This window comes from Lytechinus variegatus, chromosome 3 (assembly GCF_018143015.1).
Source record: "Lytechinus variegatus isolate NC3 chromosome 3, Lvar_3.0, whole genome shotgun sequence".
In the NCBI taxonomy this organism is placed as follows: Eukaryota; Metazoa; Echinodermata; class Echinoidea; order Temnopleuroida; family Toxopneustidae; genus Lytechinus; species Lytechinus variegatus.
The window spans coordinates 58,512,546-58,528,031 of record NC_054742.1 but is presented as its reverse complement, the minus strand read 5'-3'; the positions used below and the strand labels follow the sequence as shown (position 1 = coordinate 58,528,031).

Here is a 15,486-nt window from a genome sequence, read left to right as displayed (position 1 = left end):
TTTTATAAAATGCTCCCCCCGATGTAACCCAGGGATGTAGTATAATCCAGAGGGAACCGATTCCAAGTAGATTAGATTCTATGGGAGCAATAAGATAACGAGAAAATGTTCTGGTTTTCCTCTAATTTTTAAGACAGGTGCGTTCACCTTAAAGGAAATCATATTGTCTGGGTTATATTCAATTGAATGGGCTAGCTTAACCACAGAGTGACATCATGGATAATTCGGCAAGAATGTGCAAATTCTAACCGAGAGAATGTGGGCAATGTAAATGCACTTCAAATTTGTCTGGTACCCCATAGGATGCTGTGCTTATGTGCCTCAGCGGATAATTCTGTGGACATTGAACCACAAGGTCCAGGGTTCAAATCTCTCTGCAGGACTTTGAAATAAAGCCTTTAAATCATTTTGTCTTTTCTACATCACATCTAAAATGACAAAATGCTATCAAAATCACAGTGCCTCTTTAATAATGGTATAATTTATTCTCAAAACTCAAAATGCAATGTACATTTGCTACTTATTTCCTTGACTTGCCCTGCGGGACGTTATCTAAAGTATGAATACATTTGTGATCGATAGCAAATATTAACAGAAAACCACCCTTCCTGGTTTCTGGTCAGTGTTATGAACAAATGCCTATGTAACATTGATGAGTATTAGCCATCGCTATTTATTGTGATTGACACCAGGAAATATATTTGAACTTAAGTATCTTTTCAAATATCTATTTAGAGTAGAAATAAAATTGTATTATTTTTTTAAATCAAACGAGTTAGAGCAATATCGCTCTTTGGATTTTGGGGATATATATTTCCTTTCTCAGATGGATTTCAGTATTCATTTCTTTCAATTCAGAATGTTTCTTTCAGTTTGTATTCCCAATTTGTATATATAAAGGGTAATTTCCATATGTACTGATGGTCATGTATCAGCTGTGAATATGTTCTATGAATATAATTAGCAATCTTATCTTTTTAATGCTTGTAAATCTTCAAATTGCAAGTGTATATAGGTATCTTGAAACTTGTAAAGAATTTATTCTCCAGATTGTAATAAGAGTTCAACCATACAATCTAGCATTTATTTCATGTGATGTGAATAAGATTATGTATCATAAGAGATGTAGATATATTTTTGTACCATATTGACTGTATTGACTGTTGTGTATATGGGTTTGTGATCCTGAACATTGCTTGCAAAGAAAAAATATTGTAAATATTACATTTTGTAGATAAAGACAACATTAAAAAAACAAAGATTATATTTCATTCAAGATAGAATACTTGTAGTAAAATTGTATTCTGACTTCATCTATTTTTTAAAGCATGCCATTTTAGTTTAGAAACATGGGTGAATGAATCTAATGCAATATGTCAGATGTATTAAGGAAAAGAGTATATTTCTATTTTCTTTGCATATACTCCAGTACACGGGCCTTTTCTGCAATATATATTTTGTATGATCAGAGAGATTTAAATGATTTTAATAATAAAAAATCAATTGTGCATTGAATTCAACAAGTGACCATGTGTTTTTACTGGATCAATGCTAACTAAGAAGATGAAGAAATACATGCAAGGAGAAGAAGGAGAAAAGAAGAATAATAATAAGATGGGGAATAGATGAAGAAGAAAAGGAAGGAGAAGATTAAGATGGAAAGAAACAAGGGAAGGGGAAATGAAGTAGAAAGAAGAGGAATGGGGAGAAGAAACAGAATGAGATGGAGATTAAAGGAAGAAGTGAAAGATTGAAAGGGGGAGGAAGAAAGGAAAAGATGAAGAGAGCGAAAAGGAATGGGAAGAGTGAGACAGAAGAGAAGGAGGATGATGAGAAAAGAAGAACACAAACGAACACACAACCAGTGTAGATGCGTTTTTTATGAAGTTTATTAAAATCAGGTAAATGAATTGGTTCCATCGCTGGGTATACTTCTCCTGCATTAAGTTCAGTCACTCATCTGACGAGCTCTTTACTCAACAAAAATATTGGGATATAGCATGCCATATCCGAGGTTTTTAATCGAGTAAATCGGCACCTACATGATTTAGATTACAAGAAAAAAATATTGTATAATCGTTTGAAAACAAAGAAAACGATCGCTGCTATACCGCCCCCAACTACCCCCGCCCCTCCTTTCCCCTCTTTTCTCTCTTTCTGTCTTTGTGAACTGTATCCTATATGCATTGCAAAAATCCAAGAGACATGCATTCTGATGTGATTCATTCCCCGTCTCATAATGAGTCTATTTCCTCTGTGGCTTTTCTCCAGATAAATCCCTCTTTCTAATGTTAATCTTTAATCCAGAGCTATATGTTGATTCCAAGGCATACTAATACAGGCCCTCCTACTGCATCCCCATCATGCATTTCTATAATTAGATATGCAAATGATCTTGTTATTCTTGCACGTTAAAAATTGTTCAGAACAAAGCACGATTCCGGGAAACAATTATATCTTTCTTATATTTTCTTCTCAGAATCAAATATTATTGGCGTTTTTGGTGACCTCCTCAACTGGCTGGACATTTAGGCGATGTAGGGCCATGTCTAAAGTTTTTTTTTTTTAATTCCGTCGCAACGGATCGTTTTTCCGAAACACGTAAATTCTATAAGTTCGTTAGTCCGAAAATGAAAAGGGGTTCGTTAATCCGAATATTAATTTCACTACTTTAAAATTTCGTAAAATCCCATCCCCCAAAAAAGAAGTTTTGTTTATTACCCTAAAAATAATAGCACACTTCCGGACATTCGGATAATGGAACCTTCGGAATATCGGACCTTCGGAGTATTTAAACATCTCCCCCCCCCCCCCTCTCTCTCTCTTAAACACACAAACACACACACACGCTCTCTCTCTCCCCCCTCTCTCTCCACTCTAAGATAATTTTGAAAACTAAAATAACATCTTCTGCATGCCCTTCCCATGCACCTGTGATTTTTCCTGCATGTGTGTGTCCCGTTTTTTGACGTCTTACCTGTTTATTGTTTATGATTTACGTCATCAGAATAACATTTTTGTACAGATAAGATAATGTAATGAAAATCATAAGATCTCGGAGATTGATAATAATGATAAATAATAATACAGGGTATAGGGGATTATAACCAGGGGCGACACTAAGGAGGATATAAGCCTGAGGGCATTTGCACCCCCACCCCGTTGCAACCCTCCCCAGAAATGTTGAAACTGAAAAGAAAATGTATAGTAAATGCCACTCTGACCCCTAAAAAGTTGTGCCCCCCCCACTATTTAACAATATTATTACACCGTGGATATTTTAGAAATTTGCATATATTGATCACATAATTATCTACGGTGTTATTTCCCCCTTGAAACTAACAGATTTTTTTTTACATTTTCATGTTGTCAGATCTGACGACTCTTCTTGGTTTTGATTTAATAGCTGAGAGGGACAAGTGTCTTATTGTTGCTATGGTGATTATTTGATAAAAGAGACGTTGTCGGCTAAAATATCTGGCATGTATCTCATAGAAAGTTTCCTGTATATATTTTTTGAAGCATATAGGGTAGTCCTCACGAAAAGCCCCATATTCTCACCATAGCAGCTTTTTGTTCTTTTAAAGTTTAATCATCTTAACAAAATTACCAAATAAATGGAAATCAATTATTTTGGCACATCAGATGTACATGCGTCAAAATCATTATGCTTTTTTTTCTGAAAAATGTATTCCCGTTCGCAACACCGAAATTTCTTCCCATATTTGTTTTTCATTTTACAAGGTTATTGTTATAAATCATTAGAATTCTTTCAGTTCGGGAGCTAAAGGGGGCACTGAAAATGGTTTTAATTCGGAAACTTTTATAAATATATATATAATGATCTTAAAATAAATGGTCAAGTTGTTATTCATCAAAGAAATAGTTACTTTTACAATTCAAATAAAAAGGGCATTTTCAAGGTATAGGGTATTAAGAGACCGTGATGAGACTACAAAGAATGACATAGCCTTTGAGAATGGGATGACAAATCACTTAATTTCATACATCCTATGATGTATGGCTGGAATAGGTCAAATTTAGATTTGACCCCTACCTTCTTTTATCTTATTCTTATTCTCTTTCTGCGAAAGGTGTATACTAATATCGAATGTAATCCCTTCACTGAATGACCTCGACCCTTGGTGCAGGTGAGTTTAGAAAATGATTTCAAGGATAATATAAAGTGCAGTCACAATATAACCCACCCCCCGTTACATGCACCGGTGGTCACTCTTCTTTTTGCAAAGTGTGTATGGCAAATGAGGGGGGGGGGGCGAAGGTTCTAACGGGGAGGGGCAACCCCCAACCAAAGAAATGGAATATTTCGAGAAAAAAAAATATACCGACAAATTTATCCACATGGATATCAAAATAGCATTAGGTCTAATATTTGCCACACGTTTTGGACAATAAAAAAACAATAAATAAATTCATTTTTTACAACCAGTTAATGTTAGTGATAATGCCCCCCCATAAGTGAATTAGATTAGATGCTTTGTGTGTATATTTAACAATCTGCATCACTGTCATGCAGATGGAGAAGGGCTTGGGGCCGAGGACACCAAGAATTTTCACTACCTAGAAAAAAAAAACATAGAAACAAAATAAAATTAGAGATTTGTTATATAAAAATTCAAAGTTTTTTTGCTCGCTCGCTTCAATAGAAGCTTTTAAGAAACGTTGCCCCATACCATACGCCATTTCTGTCCCCTCAAAATTTTCGGTTCATTACGCCACTGACTTACACGTACCTCATACTACAAAATACAAAGTAATCCAAACTTCCGAATTTTGACAACGAGTCGGTTATTGGAAGCTATGTGAATCAATTAAAGTGATATTGCTAATGTGAATTGTTTGCAGAGGATTGCTATTCATTATGATTGATCAAATCCGGTGTTTTGAGATCGCATTAAGTCATCACAATTTTCTTGACAAGTGCCTTGAAGTAGAATGTATCACCACGATTGGACAGTAGTGCGCATGCGCGTGACCTTCGGAGTTATGCATAGCGCAAATGAGAGATGGATCAGGGGTGGGCAAATGGCATATTTTGTTTTCTTCAAAACGTGGATTGTTTGGCCCTTTTAGCCGATGAACACATATCCGACAACCACTTGGACCTAAAATACTAAAATACAGAGTTGTAAATTGGTTCTCATCCCCCATGGGGGTGGCTTTTGGCCGTATTTACATATTGATAGTTTTCTTCTATATGCGAAAAAGCGACTACCACGCAAACTGTATGATGATTTGTAGGCCTCCGGGGTGAATAGTTGGAACCAAGGTTGGAACGGTATCATTTCCACTTTTCCTCCCGTCTTTCAGGTCTGGAGCGGATCCAGTTTTTGCTATGGGGAAGGGGGGGGGGGTCGGAATTATCTTAATCCAAGTTTCCTCCGATTGGCAGCTTGAAAGACTAAAAGCTTGGCGTGATTGGCTAGTCCTATAAAGACGGAAGTTTAAACAGTTTTAACTGACAAAGGAGATTCGTATATATGCGCGCGTGACGCGCAATCGGAAATTTTGGATACAATTTCTATCTAAAGAGAAAAAATTATCAGGACTGTTTGCAGCAAGGGGATCTTTCTCCTATCTTGCTAATCAAATAATTGCACGAAGTGCAAACTGGAAATTATACATGGCTGGGATTCGAACCCACGACCCTCTGTTTTAAAGTCAGAAGACTAATCTACTGGGGCCGCAAAGCTCCACATATAGTATGAATGTAGGCCTTTAATGTAAACAAGGAAAATAATGCTTGTCTTCTTTTCTGTGAACAGTATTATTTTCCTTTTAACTGTTTTATCAATAGATGGCAACCTTAAAGGATATGATGACAGTATTATTTTTTTTCTTATACACAGATTGGGGAAGAAGTGGGTTACGATGACCCATGCAACTTATCGTTCAGGAAATAAAGGACAAGGCAAATAACATACCAACAGCATAATAGGTGTCAATAAGCATTCGGGTGGGGGATAACTGACACGCTGGACGATCCAAAAGCTTTTTTGGTAGTATATAGAGAGAGACCTAATCTTTAAGACTTAAGTATAAAGGATTTCATTTTCATGACAAGGCTAGGTATTTCGTGAGGACTATAGATCAATAATGTGAAAACCGAGTTGAAAGTTTTTTATACTGACCTGAAAAAGGACCCGTGTAAGTTTTCTTCTGTTTTTTTTTTAATCCCTTCTATTCCTCTTTTGAATTTCAATTGCCATTTCTTTTGTCTCTCCTCCACTTATTTCACATAAAACAAGTGACAAAGCCAGCTGAAATTACTGAGTTAAAGTAGAAAAATATGGAAGAACGTTTATACCATCAATAGATTTGTTTATGTGATTTATTCTTAGAGGTGGATAAAATAAGCTTATAATTTTATCCACCTATATGAATTTATTCAACTGAAAAAGTTTGTATTTTTCAGAGGGCGCACTCATGTCTATTGATAAATGCTGATTGAGTTACTTTTGGTGGTTCCTCCACGGATCAGTTCTCATCCAGAAACGGATCCTGGATTTTGTAGGTGATGGGCAAATTTTGAACCATCAGAGCATGTATTTTGAAACGAGATATGTTATATTGTAATTTGAACGCAAAGCGCGAGCTGCATTTTTTATTTTTATTATTTTTTGTGGGGGGCGGAATAAAAACACTCTAATCAATTTGTAATCACAATCAAGTTGTGTTTCTAGCATAAAAACCAATGCGAGGACTGCTTGCAGCAATTCATGACTATGATACTATCTGAATAATCAAAATACGAATGCGGAGCGAGCTAAGAGAATTGTAATATTCAGGCCTGAAAGCAGCACATTTTAACACTTCAAAAAATCATGAACAGGACAGGTATCTAAATAAACAAAGCGTGAGCTAATTTTTTTTTTATCTATTTACCAAATTTTAGAATGTTTTGAGCACTGTCTAACATGTAGGTGTATTTTGATGATACACCATTAATATACCACGTAATGCGAACGCGAAGCAGAAGCTAAACATATATTTTTTAAAGATCTGAAGGGACATTTTAAATGATTTTTGCATTCTTGAACAAGATACGTATCTAACTAAACCATTGATGCAAGCGTGAAGTGCTAGTTGATTTTTTTATATTATATAGACTTAAAGACGTTACATTTTAAGAATATTGAAATCCTGAAGAAGGTGTGTATCTCAAAGTTTAATGCAATGAAAGGTTGACAAGCTAACATAATTTTTTTGTCTATTTACTTCAAAAGAGGATATGAGTACCTTCAATTTCTCCCTTTAAAGAATAATATACGGATCTAAAGCCAGTTCGTAGTTCTTTTTCTGCGCATGATCAAAAGATTCTACGCATGATCAGAAGAAGGTCATTTATACTAAAGTGACATGGTGCTTTAAAATCTAATGAGATAAGCACCAACTTTGATGTCTTGATTATTCATATTATTCTTTTGAATTGTCGTTTTCATTTACATCCACGAAAACAACAATGCTTCCACGAACGACTGGTATTTCAGTTTGTCAAGTACATTGTGCAACATGCTAAGATATGCATTCAAAGTAGGAATGCAACAAATACCTTCATTAAGTGTTCATTGGTGTGCTATTCTAGTCACCTGGTCTATTCAATTTCTTCATCCTGCTATGTAAGGCTGCTTACATAAATCTTGCTTTGAAATCTGCCTATCATGATGAAAGAAATGAAAGGTCATTTGACCAAAATTTCCCATGAAGCAATTACGAACTGGTCTATTAAACAATATGCGAGCGCAAGCAGATTAATCCTTTTATTTATTAGTGATTGAAAGGTTTGCCATTTTGGCAATACTCCCCATCCTCTCATTTCATCACTAGTTTCACCACTTTCTACCTCTTCTTTTCTTGATATCTTTCTTTTCTAACTTGTTCTTCTGTTTCTCTTCTTTCCCCCTTTCTAAGTAAGCTTCTTTGGACATGAAAAAAAGCTGCACTGGCCGGGAATCGAACCCGGGCCACCCGCGTGGCAGGCGAGAATTCTACCACTGAACCACCAGTGCTTACATGATAAAGTTGGGGAAAGTAGACCCCATGTTAAAAATAAACAAATTAAATATGGTCTACCATTTTGTTTTGAATGCTGATTATTTGGCAATTTCTAAGGGAGGGCTTCGGGTATGCCTTACAAAGAAAATTGGACTGGAATGGCATAGAAAAACACCTTGATCATGCTGTTCTCTTTCATATGCAACCCTAAGTGTACCTGCCAACAGTTTCTGAAAAGTGGAAGGGGCATATTAGAGAGGGGCCCCATTCGCGATCGGGGGGGGGGGGTGTTGCACCCACAAATGTAATAACGCCCACAAATGTAATAACGCCCACAAATGTAATAACACTTTACCCACAAATGTAATAAATTTGAAGGGATTTTTGGCAAATCCGTTCTGAACTAAAATCGTATAGTAATGCGTTCATATAGCACTAAAGTGCAAAGTCTCTTTTCCTGACCCGGTTAATTAACAAATTATAATATAAATCCAAAGTCTTTATTCCAGACCCGGTTGTTTCAAAAATAATAATATGAGCCCAAAGTCTTTATTCCAGACCCGGTTGTTTCAAAAATTATAATATAAATCCAAAGTCTTTATTCCAGACCCGGTTGTTTCAAAAATTATAATATAAATCCAAAGTCTTTTTCCAGACCCTGTTGTTTCGAAAATAATAATATGAGCCCAAAGTCTTTATTCCAGACCCGATTGTTTAAAAAAAGATAATATAAGTCCAAAGTATTTTCTCCAGACCCGTTGTTTAAAAAATTATAATATATATCCAAAGTCTTTATTCCAGACCCGGTTTTTAAAAAAAAAATAATAATATAAGTCCAAAGTCTTTATTCCAGACCCGATTGTTTCAAAAATGATAATATAAGTCTTTTCACCAGACCCGGTTGTTTCAAAAATTATAATATAAATCCAAAGTCTTTTTCCAGACCGGTTGTTTAAAAAATAATCATATGAGCCTAAAGTCTTTATTCCAGACCCGGTTGTTTCAAAAATTATAATATAAATCCAAAGTCTTTCTTCCAGACCCGGTTGTTTAAAAAATAATAATATAAGTCCAAAGTCTTTATTCCAGACCCGGTTGTTTCAAAAATAATAATATGAGCCCAAAGTCTTTTCACCAGACCCGGTTGTTTCAAAAATTATAATATAAATCCAAAGTCTTTTTCCAGACCCTGTTGTTTCAAAAATTATAACATAAATCCAAAGTCTTTATTCCAGACCCGATTGTTTCAAAAATGATAATATAAGTCCAAAGTCTTTTTTCCAGACCCGGTTGTTTAAAAAATATTAATATAAGTCCAAAGTCTTTATTCCAGACCCGGTTGATTCAAAAATTGTGTGTGTGTGTATTTGAGTTTTGTCAGACGTGTATCAATCAGATATGATTATTTACGTCTGGGACCGACCTTTAACGTCACCATCCGAAAGACGTGACCAGGGCTCGAACCTCTGCATCAATTTGTAACTTCCCCACAGCTTGGATTACAGGCGCACGCCACAATCCCAGTTATTTATAATATAAGTACAAAGTCTTTATTCCAGACCCGTTGTTTAAAAAATAATCATATGAGCCTAAAGTCTTTATTCCAGACCAGATTGTTTCAAAAATGATATTATAAGTCCAAAGTCTTTTCACCAGACCCGGTTGTTTCAAAAATTGTAATATAAATCCAAAGTCTTTTTCCAGACCCTGTTGTTTCAAAAATTATAATATAAATCCAAAGTCTTTATTCCAGACCTGGTTGTTTAAAAAATAATGATATAAGTCCAAAGTCTTTATTCCAGACCCGATTGTTTCAAATATTATGATATAAGTCCAAACTAAGATACGATAATGATGTTCCGGTGGAATAAACATGAGAATCGAGCCTAGTCTTCTCTCCAGACCCAGTTAATTAAAACTGGTGGAATCAAGGTCTTTGTTGTTGTTTTAAATTATATGAACGTATTGTGAATATACGCGCTATGAGTAAATTGAGAATCAAGCATAGTCTTTTCTCCAGACCCGGTTATTTAAAACTAAAAACTAAAACCCTATATAGTAATGCCTTCATATAGCACAAAAGTCCAGTCTTTTTCCAGACGCAGTAGTTTCAAAAATTATAATGTAAGTCCAAAGTCTTTTTTCCAGACCCAGTTATTTCAAAAATTATAATATAAGTCCAAACTAAGATACCATAATGATATTCCAGTGGAAAAAAGGAAAATCGAGCTTAGCCTTTTCTCCAAACCTTGTTATTCAAAAATTGTAAATAACAATACAACAACAACAAAAACCGTATAAAGACCCCATAATCTTATAATGCTGGATAACATGGATATATAGCGTAGTCTTTCAGCCAGACCCAGTCATTTGTTTTTCAAAATAAGGCTAAGAGTAAAAATATAAATAACTCCAAATCTAATACCAAGCAATCCTTGAACCTAAGAACATGTTCTTAAAAAGAGGTTTAGAATGTTGTCTTTATTCCAGACCTAATCATTACAAAAATTACGGAAAAAAAATCTTCTTACATAAGACCCTATCATATTCTCTTGGAATAACATGAGTTGTAAAACGTACTCTTTCCTCCAGACCAGGTTATCTAAGAAATTAATTAAAAAAACAAAATCACATCTAAAACCAATTTTTTAAAATTTATACCCAGTAAAAAATATGTCTGTACCCCACACCCAGATTCTTTTGCATAATAATACTAAGACCCCTACAAAACATTGTAGTTATGCATTTGCAAAGAAACGTCCATTTTCCAGACTTGGTTATTATTTAAAAAATAAAATTGTCTAAAAACAAATACCCAATAATCTAACTACTGTGGAATAACATGGAGATCGATTGTAGACTTTCCTCCAGACACAATTATTTCAAGAATAAAAAACAATAAAACCCAACCCCCCAACAACGAATCTAAGAACCAACAATCCTCCAAATTAAGACCAAGTACAAAAGCACATGTTTAGAGCGTTGTCTCTATTCCAGACCCAGTCATTTACAAATTAATTCAAAACAATCTAAAAAAACAAAGACTTTGTCATAATCTTATTCCTGTTGAATAACATTATTATTATGCTTAGACCTTCGTCTAGACCCAGCTATTTATAAGATAAACAAATATTGAAAAAATCAAAGCTAAGACCAATCTTTAAAATTAAACCCAGTTAAAATGCTTGGGTTTAGAGAGTTGTCTTTACCCACATCCAGTTCTCTTAAATACAAATTAAGAAAAAGATTAATCTAAAAACTTAGACACCAGCATCTCTCAAACTATAAAGCCATTGATAAGGCATACCGTAAGTTGGTATACAACTTGTTTTTGTTTGATGGAAGTGAAATGAATAAAATTGAATTGAATTGAATACCACAAAAACGTCAAATTAATAAAGGTGTAAATATTCAGATCTGAATGGTACGCGCCTTAAAAACCCAAAATAACAACAACAAAAACGTTATTCTACATCAATGATATTGTGGCGTCTTTGTTAATATTGTTTGTCTGTTTTTATCGTTTCTAATAATTTCCTATTTTGAAATAACTGCATGGGTCTAGAGCAAAGACTACACCATATTTAAAGACTGGGCGTTGTGGCGTGCGCCTGTAATCAAAGCTATGTGGGGAAGTTACAAATTGATGCAGAGGTTCGAGGTTCGAGCCCTTGTCACGTCTTTCGGATGGTGACGTTAAAGGTCGGTCCCAGACGTAAATAATCATATCTGATTGAGACACGTCTGACAAAACTCAAACACACACACACACCCACACACGTTTGCCCCCTGGAAAGATAAACCTCAAGATGTTGATGGACCTGAATCCACCGAGGGGACAGCCTAACTCCGTAACTCTGGTACGGGTGTGGGAGGGGCTCTTCTTTCTTTGCCTGTCTCTCTTTCAGTCATTTCAAATCAGTTTTTGTCTCACCTGCGAAGCAAAGTGAGACTATAGGCGCCGCTTTTCCGACGGCGACGGCGGCGGCGGCGGCGTCAACATCAAATCTTAACCTGAGGTTAAGTTTTTGAAATGATGTCATAACTTAGAAAGTATATGGACCTAGTTAATAAAACTTGGCCATAAGGTTAATCAAGTATTACTGAACATCCTATTAGAGTTTCATGTCACATGACTAAGGTCAAAGGTCATTTAGGGTCAATGAACTTAGACCATGTTGGAGGATTCAACATCGAAATCTTAACCTGAGGTTAAGTTTTTGAAATGTCATCATAACTTAGAAAATATATGAACCTAGTTCATGAAACTTGGACATGAGGTAAATCAAGTATCATTGAACATCCTGCATGAGTTTCACGTCACATGACCAAGGTCAAAGGTCATTTAGGGTCAATGAACTTTGGCCGAATTGGGGATATCTGTTGAATTCCCATCTTAACTTTGAAAGTTTATGGATCTGATTCATGAAACTTGGACATAATAGTAATCAAGCATCACTGAAAATTTTGTGCAAGTTTCAGGTCTCATGATTAAGGTCAAAGGTCATTTAGGGTCAATGAACTTTGGCAGAATTGGGTGTATCTGTTGAATTACCATCATAACTTTAAAAGTTTATGGATCTGATTCATGAAACTTGTACATAAGAGTAATCAGATATCACTGAACATCCTGTTCGAGTTTCAGGTCACATGATCAAGGTCAAAGGTCATGTAAGGTCAATGAACTTTGGCCATGTTGGGGTTTTTTGTTGAATAACCATCATATCTCTGTAAGTTTATTGGTCTACTTCATAAAAAGTGGACATAAGAGTAACCATGTATCACTGAACATCTTGTGCGAGTTAGAGTAGTATTCAAAGTCAGCACTGCTGCTATATTGAACCGCGTGATGCAGGTGAGACGGCCAGAGGCATTCCACTTGTTTTCCTATCGTATCACTTCTTGATCACATAAATCCTCTCTCTCTCTCTCTCTCTTTACTTAACGGGTCAATATAACCACAGAAAATATATCTTAGGCCACTGAGATTATTGGAATTGTAACTAATAAAAAAAATGCTGAATATATTACAAATGGTGCTTGGTACACTGAAAATTTAAAGTACCGAAGAACTTGTTAAAACTTTATCCCCTCTTGCTAGAATGATTTTCTTTTATATAATATCTCATAGATCGTCGATCAACAACCTTATCGTTTACGGGAAGTAATCCCCATATTGTGTGCTGATATCTTATTCCTCAGTTTTTTGTTTTATATGTATTTAAAGGTTTTGTGTTTTTTTTTCATAAAAAAAGGAATGAATATACAAGAAATAATAATAATAAACAAGTTGAATGCCTCTGACCGTCTCACCTGCATCACGCGATTCAACATAGCAGCAGTGCTGACTTTGAAAACTACTATAACTCGCACAAGATGTTAAGTGATACTTGGTTACTCTTATTTCCACGTTTTATGAACTAGACCAATACACTTACAGAGATAGGATGGTAATTCAACAAATACCCCCAATGTGGCCAAAATTCATTGACCTCACATGACCTTTGACCTTGATCATGTGACCTGAAACTTGCACAGGATATTCAGTGATACTTTATTACTCTTATGTCCAAGTTTCAAAAGTCAGATCCATAAACTTGCAAAGTTATGATGGTAATTCAACAGATACCCCCATTATGGCCAAAGTTCATTGACCTTTGACCTTGGTCATGTGACCTGAAATGCACACAGGATGTTCAGTGATACTTGATTACTCTTATGTCCAAGTTTTATGAACTAGACCAACATACTTTCAAAGTTATGATGGTAATTCAACAAAAAAAAACAATTCGGCCAAAGTTCATTGACCCTAAATGACCTTTGACCTTGACCATGTGACCTGAAACTTGCCCAGGATGTTCAGTGATACTTGATTACTATTATGTCCAAGTTTCATGAATCAGATCCAAAACCTTTTTAAGTTTTGATTGTAATTCATCAGATACCCCCAAATCGGCCAAAGTTCATTGACTCTAAATGACCTTTGACCTTGGTCATGTCACGTAAAACTCATGCAGGATGTTTGGTAATACATGATTAACCTTATGTCCAAGTTTAATGAACTAGGTCTATATATTTCTTAAGTTATGATGATATTTCAAAATCTTAACCTCAGGTTAAGATTTTGATGTTGATTCCCCAACATGGTCTAAGTTCATTGACCCTAAATGACCTTTGACCTTGGTCATGTGACGTGAAACTCTAATAGGATGTTAAGTAATACTTGATTAACCTCATGGTCAAGTTTCATGAACTAGGTCTATATACTTTCTAAGTTATGATGTCATTTCAAAAACTTAACCTTAGGTTAAGATTTGATGTTGACGCCGCCGCCGCCGTCGCCGTCGGAAAAGCAGCGCCTATAGTCTCACTCTGCTATGCAGGTGAGACAAAAAGAAGTAATACAAATAATACTAAATAAAATTGTTACCCTACTTCTCATACAGTGGGTGGCAAAAATAGTCAATCATGACTTATTGCCAAATAAAAACATGGAATGCAATGGTTATCCCCTCTTGTTAGAATGTTTTTCTTTTATATAATATATCATAGATCGTCAATCAACAACTTTATCGTTTTCGGGAAGTAATCCCCTATTGTTTACTGATATCTTATTTCCTAGTTTTTTCATATGTATTTTAATGTTTTGTTATTTAGGTTTTTTCAAAGAAAAAAGGAAGGAATATACAAGAAATTATTTTTTTAAGGACAAGTCCACCCCAACAAAAACTTGATATGAATAAAAAGAAAAAAAATCAACAAGCATAACACTGAAAATTTCATCAAAATCGGATGTAAAATAAGAAAGTTATGGCATTTTAATGTTTCGCTTCATTTCGCAAAACAGTTATATGCACATCTCGGTCGGTATGCAAATGAGGAACTGATGACATCACTCACTCACTATTTCTTTTGTATTTTCTTAAATGAAATATTTTTATTTTCTCGTCATTGTCATGTGAAATGAAGTTTCATTCCTCCCTGCAACACGTGGAAATTTATTATTTTAACATTTTGTGCTTTAGGCAAGGTGGTCCTAATCGTCAAATTCGTAAAAATTGAAATAATGTATAATTCAAACAATGAAAACCAAAAGAAAGAGTGAGTGAGAGTGACATCATCGACTCTTTCATTTGGATGTAGCTGGCTCGTTCATATAACTATTTTGTTAAAAATAAACAAAACTTTGAAATGTCATAACTTTCTTATTTTACATCCGATTTTGATGAAATTTTCAGCATTGTGCTTGTCTGATTTTCCTCTATTGATTCAAATCAACATTTTTTCTGAGGTGGACTTGACCTTTAATGGTTGCAGGGTCTTTGTTTTGTTGTTGTTGTTGTGTTTCTAATGACTTTTATAACTGGGTCTGACAGAAAGACTAAGCTACATTTCCATGTTATTCAACATAAATAGGATCGTGGGTCTTTGTTGTTTTTTTTATATTTATTATAATTTTTGAAATAAATG

At 34.9% G+C, this 15,486-nt stretch overlaps 1 non-coding gene across 1 annotated transcript; it reads right to left on the bottom strand.

The window, feature by feature from the left end:
* Positions 1-7,959: 7,959 nt before the first annotated feature.
* Positions 7,960-8,030, bottom strand: TRNAG-GCC. Its single transcript has one exon. It is a non-coding gene; the product is annotated as a tRNA-Gly (tRNA).
* Positions 8,031-15,486: the final 7,456 nt, after the last annotated feature.